Genomic DNA, 19,245 nt, shown 5'->3' with positions numbered 1-19,245 from the left:
GAGGTTGTAGAAGGGCATTACAAAATCAAAAATGAAATATAAATGTACAGTGTTGCGAATAAATAAGAGAGAGTACAAGGATGGTTTTCTTCCCCATTCCTTGGAGGATTGCCCCATGCATACGACCAACGCTAGTCTACTGCTAGGATGGGAAAGGGGATGGAACAGGATTCAGGAAGCGACTTTAAACCCAACAACTTTGTTTGATAATGTAATTTTGCACTATATGATAACACCTAAGGCCAGGCTCTGTTATTCTAGTTTATGAAATCATTTGGTTTAATGTTCCTTTTTAATATACTAAAATCCATTATAATATACACATATGCAATTTTTCATATTCCTGAATTTTATTGTAGGGTTATGTAAGTTTTTAAAGATTTAATAAACACTAATATAGAAAGCCAAGCAGAAGCACAAAAACGTTTTTCTCTAACAGCAGGGCCCATTTAATTTAATATTGGAAAACATGATTTATCCGTTAAGAGGGACATTATTAGAAAAAAATGAAAAATATTGTTCATGGCCATATATCATTGTTAAAATAACATATTCCAATATTTTTAAAATACTAAATGTGATCCAAATCAAAGTCAGCTTTTTTCCTTTCATTGACAATATGGAGCATATGTTGGGATTATGAGCCGTAATTAAGCAGTAAGAGACAACAGGGTGTGTGTGCTGTGTTGGGAATGTGCCATGTGCTGGGTGTGTAAGATATGAGGCCAGGAAGAGAGATGCCCACAGCCACCATGGAGGTGGCAAAATTCCAACCCGACATACGAGCATATGCCTTGCAGCATGCTTTCACCATATGAACATGCCCTTGTTATGAACACTGTACTTGATACTATTCTACCTATTATGCATCATAGTATGAGAACATTTCAAGTCTTTCTCCTTTTGGACACATCAGAAAAATTCCACATTAAGAACTTTTCTTCTCCCAGATGTTTTCAAGGGTTTGCTTTACATTATTTCCCGCAGTTTAAAGGTATGCTTCCACTGGGAATGTAGCTTCTTTACTAAATGCCAGAGTGGGCAACTGGAAAGAACAGAGATAATTTGAACCCAACAGCGAAGTGCTAACTCAGAGTTAAACCTTGAACACTCCAGCACAATAGAAAACTGAAGTCATTTGTTTGGCTTCTCCAATTTTAGGAAATAGACTGGACCCTCTGAAGTTCTTAAATAAGACAAAAGTAAATCTTTTTCCAAGGACCTCTTGAGCTTTTAAAAATGGTGCCTAATGTCAGAAAACACAATAAATTTCAAATGTACTATTTTCTTATTACATATAAAAATACATTTTGAGAAATGGATGAAAATGATTTGCCTTTTACTTTAACCTGGTTTTGAGTCAGAAAGTGGCATAAGCAAAATTATTTGTCTTCCAGCTAACTTCTTTAAAGATTGCACTGTTGCAATCCCAAAACTTTGGGAGGCCAAGGTGGGTGGATCACTTGAAGTCAAGAGTTCAAGACCAGCCTGGCTGACATGGTGAAACGCTGTCTCTACTAAAAAATGCAAAAATTAGCCAGGCATGGCAGACCGTGCCAGTAATTTCAGCTACTCTGGAGGCTGAGGAAGGAGAATTACTTGAACCTGGGAGGCAGAGGTTACAGTGAGCTGAGATTGAACCACTGCACTCCAGCCTGGGCAACAGAGTGAGACTCCATCTCACAAAAAAAATAAAATAAAATAAAATAAATAAATAAAAAAAATGCACTCTTGCAAGGGAGGCCTTAAGGAAGAGATTTTTTGAGGTGAGAAAGCAAAGAAATATCCCTTAGTTGCAAGGCACTATTACTCTGATGGAGTAGATGTGTGCCTTTCCAATACTTAAATTCTGACCAAGAAAGAGAGTGGGTCAAATAGGGTACACAGGCTTTGTAATAAAACTCGATCTAGCCTGGGTTACAGAATCTTTTTATTAGGTATTTTCATTATATTGGGAAAGCCCAGTTAAATGAAACAATATTTGTGGCCATATACAGTCGTAAAAATGCCAATACCTATTGAAATAGAATGAATAATAGCATTGCTATGACCTAGCCTGAGAAAAATGAAAGAATTATCATCTTCTTGTGAAATGTGTTGAATCTGGGAAATCTGTTATAAAAAGACGGAGATGGAGAAAAGAAATAAAGGGCAATATCAAGCTAGATTCCAAATCTGTATTCCAGTTTTGAATTTTCCAGAATATTTTCACTGTTTTTGTAATAAAGCTCTTAAAATGTTTCTATAATTGAAAATTTGATGGTGTAGTTTAAATTTAAAAATATAATGCATGTAACCAACTTACAGCATACAAAATTTTCACAGATATAAAATAAGTGGGGAACAATTTTTATCAGGAAGTTTAACATTTGTATAAATAAGTTGGATTCGAAAACTTATAGGAGATTGCAATATAAGAAGGCAGTAGGTGAGATGTCATAATAAAGACAGGAATTCAAAGGAGGCATATACTATGCCCTGTCAGAGAAGTGAGGAGGGGCTCTTTGGAGAGGGTAAACTTTAAAGTGATATTTCAAATGTGGATGGGCTTAAGGAAGTAGAGAAGAATAAATTTGGGCAGAGCAATCAGAAAACATTTGGTGGAGAAAGGAGTGGCCCTCGCGGGGGTGGGTATTTACCAGATCCAGGTTACCCTGGAAGTGGGTGCCGGGAAGGTTGCAAGAGTAGAGAAGAAAGGGGTCTTATCATCACTGCTTCTGATCACCTAATTTTCAAACAAAGTCTATCGCCCCTAGAGTTAGCGGGTGGCTCAAAGTTACAATTAGAATGAGCCTAACCCTGAATTTGCCGATTTCACAGGCCACTGCTATTTTTCATGCTGTGAACTGATTTGAAAGTCGATTACCGAAGTATGTTCTTCTAGCAGCAATGGAAAGCCTGGAAGAGTCCAGCCAGAGTGGGAATGAGAGAGCCACTTAAGAAAGATTCTTTCAAAAGCGGTGCCTAGGAAGGACTAAGCACTTCTGTCAGGTTATATCCAAAAAACGATTATATTCTTGGAGATAGAAACATAGTGAATGAATAAAGAGGTACTTTGGGGTACACTTTTATGTGGAACGTGAAGTAGTAGAAAGAAATACCTAGACCCAAGGAATGAATAACACAGTTCAAAAGAGAATCTTCATTTTTTCCGTGCTTGGAGAAAACATCTGTACTTTGTCTCCTTCTCTCTCAAATGTAGATCACAGGCGTGAGAAAAATTAAATACGCATGAAAAGACATAAATCAATCACCAGAGAGAAATGAGGAGATAGAGAAATAGGAAGGCATTTTTACTCGTAGCTATCCTTACTTGTGATTTTAAACCAAAACAAAATAGAAACTAGTCATTCGTAGAGGGAGTAAAATAGTTAACACTGATGAATACTTGTAAAGCCAAATGAGAGTCCAGATAGTCAGAATCTGACCTTGAACAAAATTAATTCACTACTTTTGGCATATGAGGAGATCATCAGCTTCCTGGAAAGGGTTCCTTTGGAGAAATCCAGCCTCGGCCTGTAGCAGCCACATTACAATTGTCTTAAATAACGGATTGATAAAGATGCACTATAGAGATTCTCCTTTAGGTTAGAGCCTACATTGCCAGGCTCCTTTCCTTCTCTCACGTGGCCCCGGTGCTGGTTACCTTGCTCCTCACCTCCCACAGAGTGGCTTCAGCCAGAGCAACAGCTATGCACTGCGAACTCAGAACTCACTTTGCTTTTTTGCTGATACTGAGGGTGCCACTGAAGGGGATTCCTGGATGGAGACTCCACAGGAGGAGCTATAGGTCGCTTATGGGAAGGGAGGGACAAGAAACTGAGTGAATAATTAAGGAAAGAATGGAGGTGAAAGTAAGTTTCTGTGAATACATTGAAAGATAGGAGAGATCAGTTTTTGCAAAAGAGTTACTGGTAGCGGGCAAGTAAGGAGCAGGTCTATAGTCATTGAAATGTCGTTCCTGTACCACATTTGCTTTTATTCCACTACTGCAGATTGGGAAATAAAATTTCCCCTGGAAAACAACGGGAAATTGCACATTCTTTACTCAGCATAATTGAGCCTGAAAATTTCAACACTGCTTAGATGGAAAATGCCACAGAAAACACAATGCTCGTCTAGGTCAAGTAACAGATGTGAAGCATTTACTAAGCAAAACATACCTTTCAAATATACTTAAAAATATAAACAGTGAGATAGAAACAGTTCATAACATTTCTTTACTTCTAACATTATTTCCAATTTTTCTAAGTTTTGCACAGGCATTTGGAGCCTATTACTTAGACTCTTACATGTGAATTTATTTGAAGATGATTTAAAGTTATTTATTTTAGGGCTGTCAGGGTTTCGGAATATTTTTGTGATGCATAGGGAGTTCCGTATAATTCTTTGTTAACACTAGACCTCAAGCTGCACAAAGTCAACTGAAGGAAAACTTAGAGAAGACCTGGCTTAGACAGTGAGAAGGGTGTTCAAATAACATAGTAATGATGATAATAACCAATGTGTATTAGTGGTTACCAGGTACCTGGCATTCTACTGATGCTTTTCACACATCATTCAAGTGTGCCTAGCCTCGTATTTAAAGTTGCATTTTTGTCCGTAAAATCTGGCCACCCTCTTCTTATTAGCAATAAGAAAAGTGAAGTTAGAGATCTCTCCCAAAATCATAGAGCTGATAAGAAGGGAGTTGGAATTTGGAACCAACATCTTTTGTCCTTCAGAGCCTATGTTTTAAATGCTACACTATAATTTAGCAGGCTCTAATGAAACAATGCAAAAGTTCAATTTGCAGAAAGACTTAATGACAAAAATGATGGGCAGAATTTGTCTCATTGACAATGACAGTTGAATACTTTAAGAATGAAGAAAAATGTAGTTTAGTTTTCTTTGAATTTAGATTTGACATATTTATTGTTTCTTTGTAGAAGGATGAGTTCCGCTTCAACTGGATTTGAATAGACACTGAATAAGCACAGCTGCTTTATTTTAACTTTGACAGAGACAGGAATGCATGTAAAGTTTCAAATGGGAACGAGTAGAAACTCGTTTGAGAGAAACTGAGCAATAGTACTAGAAGTCTACTATTATGGAAAAAAAAAATCACATTTTTACCGTAAGCCATACTAGATTGAACACCTTATATATATAAGTTAATGCCCTTGCACAGAAACTACGAGATAGGGAGGCTATCTTCCTTAAATACATTTCAAAGTGATGATTCCCTGGTGCCTGAGAAAGGCATTCCTGGATCCTAAACCTGGAATAAGGCTCATGTAGCTTGAAAATATTTCCATATATTTTAACGAGACAGAGAACAAACTTACAATTACATGTTTTCTTAAGTAAACGTTCTACAAATAGATGAAGGCAGGGTGAGGGGGTATTCTCTTTTCTTGTGTTCAATATGATGACTTACTTTTAATATATATTTGCTCTTATCCTTACCAAATATGGAAGGTTTCTGGAACAGCTGACTAAGATATTATAAATACTGTAAGATATCATTGCTATTACTCTATTATTATCATCACTACCATTGAATATAATGATTGTATAATCAGGGGTGTGTGTGTGTGTTTGTGTGTGTGTGTGTGTTTGTGTGTATGTAAAATAAGCCAGAGAAGATATGGGTATTGGGCAATGAAGATGGCAGAACAGTCAACAGGCCTGGGAGTAATCGTTGGATATCTGAATGGAGAGAAGTACATTACAGGTGGGAGTATAACATTTTCAAACATGGATGAGAACGTTAATATAATCCAAGAAGTTAGAAGTTTAGGTTCAGACAATATAAATAAATCAGCATGACCTCAGGAAAAGGCTGTGTTTGAGGATAGTGAGAATGATAAGACATTTTCCTGGGACAGAATGATAGAAACTTTTTAGTGAGAAATACAGATTCAACGAAATAGAAAAGTATGGATTGGAGTCATGTGCTGAATGTAGTTTGTTTAATATGCTGTGTCTCACAGTGGGGTGCTTGTAAAATGAGCCTCGGGAAGGCAAGACTATCAACCAGTATACCTTAAGCAATGTAGGAGCTTAATAAGGCCCTAGTGCACGTGGTGGCCAAGGAAATGGAATGGAAGAAAAGAACACATTCAATGTCAGGACAGAGAAACAGAAGGAGTCAGAGTGACAGAAAAATGTTGTGCCTCAAAGAAAGCCGGGCAGTAATGGCTTTAGAGAAAATAATAAATAACAAAGAGGAGCATGTACTGCCTCTTCTTCTGTTCAAAAAGCTGGGCTGAGGATAGAAACAGAAGAATTGAACAAAAACTACCAAAAAGAGCAAAAATAGTTTTCAAAAGACTTTCCTTTCAAGTTGGGTTATTGCATTAATTGATCGATTGGAACAGATATTAGATTTATACAATATAAATATACATCCATGAATTAAAGTCTTTCTCACTGATTTCCATGGGGCAATTAGCCAAAGAGACATTCATTTGCTCATAGGCAGCCCTATCCCGTTCTCTGAAACTGTCATGTAAGAAGGTAGGTGCAATTGTTAAAGTGAAGAGGAGAGGAAGAGCTCACTCAGGACTTATGAAACCATTTGGTTTGTTCACACCGTGGGTCTGCATCACTTCTCATACAAGGATTGTGGTTTTCAGTAGTTGCTTTATCGCAGGGCCAAACACTTGGTCTGGTGTTGGTTCACCATAAAGGTTTGTTGAAGTGAACTGTACTATTATAATTATGTAAGCAGCATGCTGACTTATGAGAATTATTTCTCAGGAGGGAGTTCTAGGGAAGCAAGGTGGTTTGGCAGAGATTCCCAAGCGACACTAAGGGCAAAATGAATCTATAATGGGTTAGAGCTGTGTGGTTATTTATGTTTCTCTAAAAGAGTTTGGCAGAAGAAGAGTAGAGTCAAAGAAAGCTGAGAGTAGAACCAATACAAAATTGGATTTGTATGGAATGCTCAGTGTAATGTCAAAGGAAGGAAGAAGTTAGTTTTGGAAATCTATAATACAGCCCACACCCCATTCAACTCTCTGTTTGCAATTTAAGGGAATTTCTCCAGTCCCTCTTCCCAGCAATAATTGTAGGTACCTCATTAAGCTGCCTCTAAATTGTATTGTATGAATATTTTATAAGGCAATTTCGTTCATCTAATCATCATATTGAGATTGATTAAAGAGGAGGGAAGGAATGGTTTATTTCTGATATCTGCACTACTTGTTGTTGTTGTTTAAAGGCACCTTCCTCCACAGAATTGGATTTTATTATCCTAAAGCCATATGTGCTGTATTCAAAATTCTCTGTTTGAAATGGCAACTTCAGTACTGATTTCTAACAATGAAGTTTTAGAAGAACATTTCTCTTTTGATGTTGTCAAAATTTTTTCTTTCCATCATATGAAAAAAGAAAAAGTCATGACTAGTCAAAGTGTGTAGGCTTTGGCAAACGATCATCCTGTATAGAAAAATCAAAACTCCTTAAATTTTTAGAAGGATCTGTCCTCCTTGCAAAGAAGAGTAAGAGTCTCCAAGAATAATAAATATAGTCAATATGCAGGGCACATTTATTTTCCAATTTTTAATAATCATATTCACCTTTTAGTTATTTTCCTTTATTTAGTCATAGTAATGTAATTTGACATCTAAGAATTTTTTTAAATAAAAAAAGCAAAAATAATTCAAGACAGAGACAGAAGCACCAGCTGGTTTCTGGCAGTATTCAGGTGAATACAGTAAGAAAGGAGGAAAAGAGGATGCAACATTTTTCCAAAAACATCATCCCTTTAAACCCAGCACAAAGTAAAATTCCTCCAATTACAAATTATTGATCTAGTATAATATTATAAATAAGCACCTGATACTTCCCTGAAAGGAAATATTTTTAAAATTTATTAAGTAAGAGGAGTTTTTGGGTGATATGTTGTGATTTGTAAAACAAAGAAACAATGGTTCCATTTACTGAATTGGCTAGAACTTATCTGGATTATGTTACTTTTCTGGATCAATCTGTTCAAAGAAATGTTCAGAATTAAAACATGTGCAGTGGAGGATGAACAGAATGGTGAGAGATTTAAATCTTTACAGGCTATCATAATGTTTAGCAAGTAGAAGATTCAGCTTTGGAGATAACTCAGTAAGTAATGTAAACTATGTGACTGGTCATTACTTAAGAAAATACTATTTCAGTGGAGCACAGAATACAGAACACGTTTGTGTGTTACAGGTAAACAAATTTAGGAAAAGTACATAAAAGACTAAATTTAATAATTTTAACTATATAAAAAAACTGTAATATGTACACTCAGGAAATAGTGAGTTCTCCATCACCTTCAGCAGTCGGTGGATGAAAGATATTTTCCATAGAACCCTTATGATACTTGAAAGGAGATTGTATGTGTAAAGTTTTAACTCCTTTTTAATTAAATATAAATAATATCACTTTTAACGAATACATTACAAATAATTTTGAAAATATATTTGATTATAGGATATTAAATCTTATGAATAAGTTTTGAAAATTCATTCAAATGTATTATGTATATGTACTATATGCTAAGTGTATACGTATTTTTTAAATCTATAACCATTTTTGGTTTGCTCAATTATCCTTGGTCAAATTGTTGTTATTATTTTTTGAGGTTCTCACTCATAACAAATGACCACATAAAACACCATTACTCAATGTGTGCTAAAACTTGCTCTTCTCATTGTTAAGTACTTTTAAGTTCAATTTTTCTGACTTTCTATATCCTTAGCCTGCAAATATATACCCTGGGCCAATTCATTTATATTATCTTGTGTACCTAACAAATTATAAAATAAAAATCAAATTAATATGTCAACATCTCTTGAGGAATATCTGAAAGTGTAGTTTTATTTGTTGTAGATCTGCTTTGGGGGTTAGATATCTCAGATTTCTAGGATGTTTCCCCATGAAACAAGCAGTCCAGCCATATTTTGCATGTAGTGTAGCATTGCTAAGTTATTTGCTTATGTATAAATTCAGAAGAATGAAAGTAAAATAAAATAATCCAAAAAAAGTAAAAGGAGCTACATTGGACTCAAGTCACTTTGTAGTTAAATGATTCCTTGAAATATAAGCCAAAGAACCTACCTGAATTTCCACCCAGTAGATGTATGAAACCTGGTTGCTATAATCTTCCTGGCTATGGAATTCAAAGAACTTAAAAAAAAATGATTTCAGAAACTCATGAGACTACCATTAAAATATCCTTCCCTATAAAATGGTTTTACTCCTCACAGATGTGTATTTTAGAGCAGGTGGGACACTCTGTCAGGTGTTTATAATTACAGAGATATTACCTGCCACCAAAATATTTACAAATTTGGTTTTATAGTTAATGGTATGGAGAGGGAGCTTGTTTTGAGGGAACAGATAATAATTATTATATTAGGCATATTTGAAATTTAAAGCAATGGCAAAATATACAGGTTTAGGAGTCCTGAAGGTTGAGGAGAAGTTAAGTTCTAGAGTTCCTATTTAAGGATCATTCAGGTAGAAGCAGACTGTGATGCAAGATAAAAACATGTCCAAGAAAGGTATAGGGGCTGCCCTTTCTAAAGCAGTTAGGATATATAATAGTCTGTTCTCATGCTGCTGTAAGGAACTGCCGGAGACTGAGTAATTTATAAAGAAAAGAGGTTTAATTGACTCAGAGTTCCACAGGGCTGGGAAGACCTCAGGAAACTTACAATCATGGTAGAAGGGAAAGAAAACACAGCCTTCTTCTCATGGCAGCAGAAAGGAGAAGAATAAAAGCTGAGTAAAGGGGGAAGCCCTTTGGAAAACCATCAGAACTTGTGAGAACTTACTCACTATCATGAGAATATCATGGGGGAAAATGCTCCCATGATTCAATTACTTCCCACTGGGTACCTCCTACCACACAAGGGGGTTATAGGAACTACAATTCAGTATGAGATTTGAGTGGTGACATAGCCAAACAATATCATTTTACCCCTGACCCCTCCCAAATCTCATGTCCTCACATTTCCAAACACAATCATTCCTTTCCAGCAGCCCCCCAGATTGTTAGCTCATTCCAGCATTAACCCAAAAGTCCAAGTCCAAAGTTTCATCTGAAACGAGGCAAGTCCATTCCACCTATTAGCCTGTAAAATGAAAAGCAAGTTAGTTACTTCCTAGATACAAGGTAGGTACAGGCATTGGGTAAAGACACCCATTCCAAATGGGAGAAATTGACCAAAACAAAGAGGATACAGGCTCCATTCAAGTCTGAAATCCAGTGAGACAGTCAGTAAATCTTAAAACTCTGAAGTAATCTCCTTTGATTCCTTTTCTCATTCTAGGTCATATTGATGCAAGAGGTGGCTCCCACGGGCTTGGGTAACTCTTCTCCCATGGCTTTGCAGGGAATAGCCACCCTTCTGGCTGCTTTCACAGGCTGGCATTGAGTGCCTGCTGCTCTACCAGGCATATGCTACAAGCATGTGCTAATGGTAGATCACATAGTAGCAGGGGCCTAGGCCTGGCCCACAAAACCATTTTTTTCTCCTAGGCTTCTGGGTCTGTGATGGGAGGGGCTTCTGTGAAGATCTCTGACACACTGTGGAGACATTTGATCCATTGTCTTAGTGATTAACATTTGGCTTCTTGTTACTTATGCAAATTTCTGCAGGGGGCTTGAATTTCTTTCCAGAAAAGGGGTTTTCTTTTCTACCACATCGTCAGGCTGCAAAGTTTTCAAACTTTTATGCTCTGCTTCCTCTTGAATGCTTTGCCACTTAGAAATTTCTTCTGCCAGATACCCTAAATCATCTTTCTCAGGTTCAAATTTCCACAGATCTCTGGGCAGAGACAAAAATGTCTCTTTGCCTAGCAAAAGTGACCTTTATTCCGGTTCCCAACAAATTCCCCATCTGCATCAGAGACCACCTCAACCTGGACTTCATTGTCTATATCATTGTTAGTATTTTGGTCAAAGCCAATTCAACAAGTCTTTAGGAAGTTCCAAACATTCCCACAATTTTTCTGTCTTCTTCTGAGCTCTTCAAACTGTTGCAACCTCTACCTGTTACCCACTTCCAAAGTCACTTCCACATTTTTGGGTATCTAGATGGCAGCACCCCACTCTTTGTGGTACCAATTTACTGCATGAGTCTGTTATCATGCTGATATAAATAACTACCTGAGACTGGATAATTTATAAATAAAAGATATTTAATTGACTCACAGTTCTGCAGTGCTGGGGAGGCCTCAGGAAACTTATAATCATGGCAGAAGGAGAAGCAAGCATATCCTTCTTCACATGGCAGCAGAAAGGAGAAGAATGAGAGCCAAGTGAAGGGGGAAGCCCCTTATAAAACCATCAGGTCTTGTGAGAACTTACTCACCATCATGGGAATAGGGTGCGGGAAAATGTCCCCATGATTCAATAACCTTCCATTGACTCCCTCCCACCACCTATGGGAATTTGGGAACTAGAACTCAATATGAGATTTGTGTGGGGACACAGCCAAACCATATCAGGATGCTTAAGGTAGTCAGGTGAGGAAATGAGAATGAAGCTCAGGACTGGGGAGAGTCTTCTGCTAAAATATTAAATCTCGGAAGCAAGTCTAAAAGCTGCCAATCTATTGAAAAATTATCCATGCTACCCTTCACCTTGGCTGTACTGGTAATGCTGTGGCCCACATGAATCTACTGATGAACCTTTAAAATTCTATCCAGGAATCCTCTTTGGATTACAAGTCATTCTACAGTGGATAGGGCAGGGTCAATAGAAAGGTTCAGTCCCTTCATTTTCAGAGGTTTGGGAAAGGTAACTCTCAAAGGCATATACCTCAAGGAAAGCATCACTCACCCATGCTAAGAAAACCCCACTGTTAAAACTCTAGTAGAAAACCCAAGAAAATACGTTTACTCAGGTGTGAGTTGGCTGCTTATTTATTAACGTGACATGCTATGTTTAAGTGCCTAGTAAGCCGTTAAAAAAATGTTACACTTGTCACTTATATGATTTGACATTTCTCAATACAAAGAGAAACATGACAACCAGTATATCTAGAGTTTTAAAAAGTAATGATACATTCTGAGTATATGAGGATAAACAATAAAAAAGATACAATTACATGTTTATGTAAATACTGAGAAACATATTAAGCTAAAATGATATGATCAACAGAAACCTTAGGAACCTGACTGATAGCCAAATGTAGCAGATCATACAGTAACTTTTGCACTTGTGTGAGTTTCAGTAGAAACATTCTGCTTTGGTCTTATTTACTTTATTGTATCTGTGCCTTTTTGGCAAAGAGCACAAGAAAACAGGATTTTACATATAGTAAAAATCCATGTGTTTGAAGATCACTGTATTCCAGATTTATCCATGGGTCTAATGCTACCCCCCATAAAGTAAATTTTGCAAACCATAATGCAAAAATATCTGTATTATCTTTATCTTTTATTCACTTTATTTTCCTAGTCCACAACTTGCCTATTAGATTATGATAAAATTTAGCATCTCAACATTTATGAAAAATCAATAGCAGGAACTCAGATAGACAGAATTTAAATTGGTGTCTAGAGAAATCCCTCGATGCCCTCCTCTTGCTACAGAAGAAGCCAGAGTTGTGGCTCCAGAGAGTTTCCACCATTTACTGGCCAATTTTCAATGAGGTAATTCTGGTCATAAATCTTAGCAGGGAAACACTATTGTTGAACACTATAGGTGTTCCATTAATTGAGAGGAACACTGGGTATGAGATAATACTCTGCTTACCCAAGGGCCTTCTTGCTCTCCTGTGTTTGGGTGCACTCAGTTACAAAAAATAAAAAATAAAAACCTGCACTGATTTAACTCTGGCCCTTGCAACTGGGATTTCCAAATGCTAAGTGCTAATGCATGATTTAAAAGTATGCTATTTCCTCATTCCTTTTGGGTTGCAAAGCTTTTGTCTCTAAGTTAGAAACGTCAAGGTCACTTGAAGATCAGACAGAATAAACCACATGATGTAAACATCTGTGGTTGGGTTATGCTCCATGAAAAATTCTGTGGTCTGTTAAATTGGACTTCTAGGCTTTGAAATCTGTCATTTAGAGACTAAAAACAGAAAGTTATTTGATTTGATTTTTGTTGATCCAATATCTTCTGAAAGATTAAAATATTACAGTTTAGAATCAAGAATGAAGATATAGGGAAATTTTAAATTCTGTAGTCTTTTTAGTCATGGCTCAATCCTATAAACCCCAATAATTTATATAAAATTTTGGAAGTTCATCTTGTAGTAACAATTTGAGTGGACTAGTTATATACTTAAAATATGTCACATCAAATTATCTCAAAATGTTTACAACTCTGATACAGATTTCTTTTTTCATACAGCATATAATTTCTTTATGGAAACTCATTATTTGATGGTGCACAAATAAAAAATTATGAAGAACAAGAATGCCACTCTGAGTTCCAAATAGAACAATCTCTCTTTTTCCGTGATAGATTAGTCAGTGAGAATAAGAGATGAAAGATTCTTGGAGCTTCCCTTGATATGTAATTCTTCTTGAATTGCATCATTCCAGGATGTTTATGTGCTTTTCCTGTCACGTTATGAGATATAATACAGCTCTGGAAAGATTGGCAGTAAAGAAACATTGACTACTAGAAATTAATTTCCTCAGTGGTTCCTGAAAAATTTCATTAGCCTGGAGGGTTAATTTTACAGTTTTAGTGCAATCATTATTTATCATCTCTTGGTTTATGGGAAAGAATTAGAGTTATTAGCTATTAAATTATCCATGAAAATTTGACACTCCTTTAGACCAAACAAACCCTGGGGCTTGCTGATTTTCCCAGTGTGAAACATCTGTGGCTTCAGCTAGAAAGAACTTAACATTGTCTAATTAGATTTCTAAGATTTATGAGGTTCAAATTCTTCATTATTAGAAACTGGAGAATTAGCACAAAAGGTTAAATTCTCACTTATTCAAGTTTATTTAAAACATCCTTAAATATAACTGCATTTTTAAAAAATCAAGAGTGTTGGTTTGTACTTCAATCAAGCCAACCATGAAGTGCATAGATATCTATGATAGATATCTGATATAAATGTGTACACAACTTTCCTTGGAAAATATTGGAAATAATTTGGTATTAATTAGATAGTACTGGAAAAAGTGTAAATGTATCATTTTTCCCAAACCATTGAATTAAAGGTACGTGTACTTGCTAAAGGTATTGATTAGTCTCTGATTTTTGGTTATCTGAGGAATACAGGATAAACAATATCAACTTAAAAAGTATTATTAGTTTTACAAACTTCCTGCATCTGTTCCTTCTGTGTGTTTTTACTATGAAAAATGCTCAAAAGAAATTAAGGTCTAGACTAGGGGATTAGTAAAGATGTTGCAGTCTCCATTTTGTTTCATTTTTGTGATATTCTCACAAGCAAACCAATGAACTTGTTTCCTCGACCCTTCCATATAGGAGACAGTGAAATTCAAATGCCTTTTTTTTTTTTTTTTTTTTTTGCAACAGAGAGAGAACAAGCTTGGATGTAAATATCTGGGATGTCCAGTCTTCTTTCAGGATTCTAAACAAGGTAGCAAAGTTTTTTCTGCCAACTGAGCTGCTACCTACCATCTTAACCCTACGTTTTCAGGAATTCATCTCATCCAAGTTGGCTACAGGGGTTATGTTGACAACAGAACCCTGCTGCCACTATATATGAGAGATCTCCAAATAACTAGAACCCTACACTGCCAAATAGAACATGCAGCTTTCACCTCAGGGGTAGGACATGTTTTTCTTTTTTCTTTTTCTTTTTTTTTTTTTGAGACGGAGTCTCGCTCTGTCACCCAGGCTGGGGCGCTGTGGCCGGATCTCAGCTCACTGCAAGCTCCGCCTCCCGGGTTCACGCCATTCTCCTGCCTCAGCTTCCCGAGTAGCTGGGACTCCAGGCGCCGCCACCGCGCCCGGCTAGTTTTTTTTGGTATTTTTTAGTAGAGACGGGGTTTCACTGTGTTAGCCAGGATGGTCTCGATCTCCTGACCTCGTGATCCGCCCGTCTCGGCCTCCCAAAATGCTGGGATTACAGGCGTGAGCCACCACGCCCGGCCCATGTTTTTCTTTCTATCTCGAAAAAAGACACTGCATTGTGCTCTAATGGATTTCAAGAACTTATGCTTGATTGGTTCATTCAACATACAGACTGCCTCCGTTATTTTAAAATATATGAAAATAAATTCAAGTAAGGGATTTAAGCAGATAATAGATGTCACATATATGATAGATTTAGATAATTTTAACATCTAAACATTTAAGGTGATAGTACACACACAAAAAAAGGAAGATAATTTGTCCTTGATATTGATGTTTTTTCAAATACCAACTAGAATTCTTTTCTATTCTGGTTTGCAATAATTTTGTTTTAGTTGAGAATAATAAATACAAAAATACATCAAATATTAGAGAAACTGTTAAACTTCAACACAATACACAATATTTGGTTAAAGTTTTTCAAAAACTCCCTTTTGCTTATAATATGGATATAGTGAAATTATGGATATCGGGAGAAGCCTTGACATCTGTAAGAAGAGAAATCCCTTCTTTTATCAAGTGGAAGAAATAAAAAAAGTGGAACAATTGCCTAACGAACAAATGGTCATTAAACCATGGGGAATAGAAAAGAAGATATGATCATTGATCACTATCCTGTGGGAAATTCCAGTCGAGGGGACTGATAGAATCAAACAAACTGAACTAAAAAGTAAATGCTAAAGGGAGGCAAAGACAGTAGATGCAATGAGATTTTTTTAAGTGAGAATAATCAATGTGAGTTTCTATAAAGAATAAATTCACGGAGGAAGGGAGGACCTACAACGCATGTGAGACTTAATGGACCAGAAAGCCAGATAAGGTCTCCTCAGGCAAGGTAAGAAGGGAAGGGAAGCAGGAGAGATTCAAACATGAGAAGCCCTAAGGATTAAGGTGGCAGGTCAGCGTAGTTGGAGTGAAGGGCTCACTTTTGCACTCCCCATACTCCCTCCCCCTCTGTTAGTATGTAGATTTGGCAGATGTAGGAGGCAGATCAGGCCGATCAGGCAAATGAGGGAGGGTCACCGGAAAATCTCTGGCTCGTCCCACAAATGCTGCGTCAGATGCTTTTGTGCAGGTGAGGGAATCTGCCCGGGATCTTGTCTGTGCATGCCCACAATGGACTGGGGGCCTGCCTGTGCACTGGGAGAATGGGGTGGAGCCACAGGGTTGTTCATGCCTTGTGCAGTCGGGAGGAACTTGGCCTCTTCAGCTTGTGTGGGTAGTGGCTTGGTAATCAATCTGTGAGGTGAGGGCCTGTTAGTAGGACCCCTCCAACTTTGCTGAGAGTTTTATTTATTTATTTATTTATTTTTTTGAGACGGAGTCTTGCTCTGTCGCCCGGGCTGGAGTGCAGTGGCCGGATCTCAGCTCACTGCAAGCTCCGCCTCCCGGGCTTACGCCATTCTCCTGCCTCAGTCTCCCGAGTAGCTGGGACTACAGGCGCCCGCCACCTCGCCCGGCTAGTTTTTTGTATTTTTTAGTAGAGACGGGGTTTCACTGTGTTAGCCAGGATGGTCTCGATCTCCTGACCTCGTGATCCGCCCGTCTCAGCCTCCCAAAGTGCTGGGATTACAGGCTTGAGCCACCACGCCCGGCTATTTTTCTTTTTTCCTTTTCACCTGATAAATTTTGCTCTACTCACCCTTCAACATGTCCACATGCCTAATCTTCCCTGATTACGGTGAAAAGAACCCCATTTTAGCTGAAATAAGGAGCAAAAATTCTGCAACAGGTTCATTACTTACACCTTTGTGAAGATTAAATCCCAACTATGTGTATTAGACTGCTCAGACTACCATAACAGAGTAACATAAATTAGATGACTGTAGATGACTGGAAGAAGAGAAATTTATTTCCTCACAGTTCAGGAGATGGCAAGTCCAAGATTAAGGTGCCAATAAAGTCAGTGAGGTCTCATTTCCTGGCTTGCAGACAGCTGCCTTCTCATAGTGACCTCACATGGCCTTTCCTCTGTGTGTACACATCTTTGATGTCTCTTCTTCTTCGTGTATAGACTCCAATTCTGTTTGATTAGGGACCTGACCTTATGACCTTATTTAACCTTAACTACCTCCCTGAAGGCTCTGTCTCTAAATACAGTCACATTGCGGGATAGAAATTCAACGTAAATTTTGCAGGGAATACACAATTCCGTCCATACAACTCTATCTGCAACTTTACCTTCAGTTTCTCAAGATTGGCTTAGGCTATCATCTCAGAAGGAGAATATCCTCACAACCTTACTTACTATTTATAACCCTCCCACCTGTTTCCCATATTCGCAGTGAGACTTAGAACAGTAAATCTGAAAAAAAGGAGCATCTAATTCGCTCAACAAAAAGTTAATTAAAGGAGATATCTTTGGGAATGAGGCTTTCAAAAGAGAAAAGATGGTGAAAATAAAAGAACTCGCCAGTAAAAGCTGAAATAGCGATCACTGAAGTTAGATTTTTAAATACATGTGCCTGCCTTTTAATGTATCACTTTGGGTTAGTGTTTCTAATAGTCCACTAACCAGTGTAAGAGAACCTACCATGAGTTAAAGTTGTAACCTTATTTTCTTTCTCCATTTTGCTTTTGACTGTTCATTTTCTGTTTTGTCCCATTCCAAAAAAATACAGTAGTGCACATCCCTTTAAAAAGCCCCAACAATGGAAAAAAGGATATATTTTTTGATGTCTTCTGAAAATGTGCCGCCCCTTTAATTTGAGCAGCAACTAAATATGATAATTTATATTCTCCAACATGAGGAGGAATATCCAGAAATTATAACCTTGTGTAAGTGAAATAAAGCTCTATTTTGACCTGTAAATTTTCAGTCAAGCTTTCCTTCAACAGTCCTAAAAAGCCATAAAATGACTTTTGAAAAAAATTATAGATAATGAATTTAGGCTTTACCAAAGAAATCTATAATAGAAAAATAATTCTCCAAAACCCTGAGTATAACAGGAAGTATAATACAATCCTAGATATTAAAATCAATTTTTCACATGCACAACTGGAAAGGTTGTATCCGTTTCAAATATGATGTGAAAGAAAGGAATCTGTCATACAATTGTCTTATTCTTTAAAAGACATGAACTTTTTTAAGATTCAAAATATGCTGAAATTAATCGAGACTATTCTTTGAATTTGAAACTAACTCCTAATCATACAATAGGGGCACTTATTTCTTTGTCATCTGGAATTGATGAGGCTGTTAGATGCTAATTTCAGGGTGTCACTAGCAACCATTTTGGGAGTAAAGATTGATTTGAATAACAGTGGGTTTTCCTTGCGGTAAAGTAGAAATACAATTAGAGGAGGAAGCTCATAATTTATCTCAGCTTTATGTAAAAATATTATCAAAAAGGATAAGAGCAACTAACAAATGCTAAAATGTGCCAAGAATTTTTAATCTTCTGTCTGGTTTAAATAAGAATCTGTATCAAATTTTCTTTATGTTAGTTAGTCTTAAAAATATTGGTAAAAATATTGGTATGGGTAGATTTAGATTTAGATATTACATCTAGAGTTAGCTTAAACAAGATTTGGTAACGTGTGTTACTGTGTTACTTGAGCTTGCAAGTAGTCAGAATTTATGTGATTGAAAAGATGTGATGATTTTCCAGAAGCATCAATATTGCCATTATCGATCTGATAAACAAAAAATTTAGACAGCTAATAATAGCTATTTTCCAGAATGAAAACCCATTTTTAAGAACTTACAAAAATTGCATCAAAGTATTTCTTTGGCTTGTAATATGATTCTAGATGTTGCTATTAGGACATCTGTACAGATTATGAAATTTCTCTTTAGTAGGCTCCAATTCAGGGCATAATATTTAGTAACAGAATCTGTGATTTATGCTTTATACTGCAAACTTCTGTGGTTTAATTAAATTTGGGTATTTAGGTGTTATAATAATTCTTTATCTAGAATTTCTTTCTAAACCACAATCTGATGTAGGACATTTTCTTGACCTGTTAATGGGACTTGCAACAGTGGTACCTCATTTGCTCAGCCCACCCTTATCAATCCCTCGCTGGATGGAGCGTGTGAGTGTTATGCCCAGACCGTCTATTCCCCAAAGAAGACCACCAGAGTCCAGAGTCAAAGCCAAGCGGCAAGGATCTTTACTGCAAGTTCGAACTTGGTCCCTCCATTCCACAACATACAAGAGGGCCCCGAACAATGCGTGTGCTCACTTTTTATAGCC

The sequence above is a fragment of the Colobus angolensis genome, unplaced genomic scaffold (genome assembly GCF_000951035.1).
Source record: "Colobus angolensis palliatus isolate OR3802 unplaced genomic scaffold, Cang.pa_1.0 Scaffold5, whole genome shotgun sequence".
Classification (NCBI taxonomy): Eukaryota; Metazoa; Chordata; class Mammalia; order Primates; family Cercopithecidae; genus Colobus; species Colobus angolensis.
Note: the sequence above shows the minus strand (reverse complement) of the source record.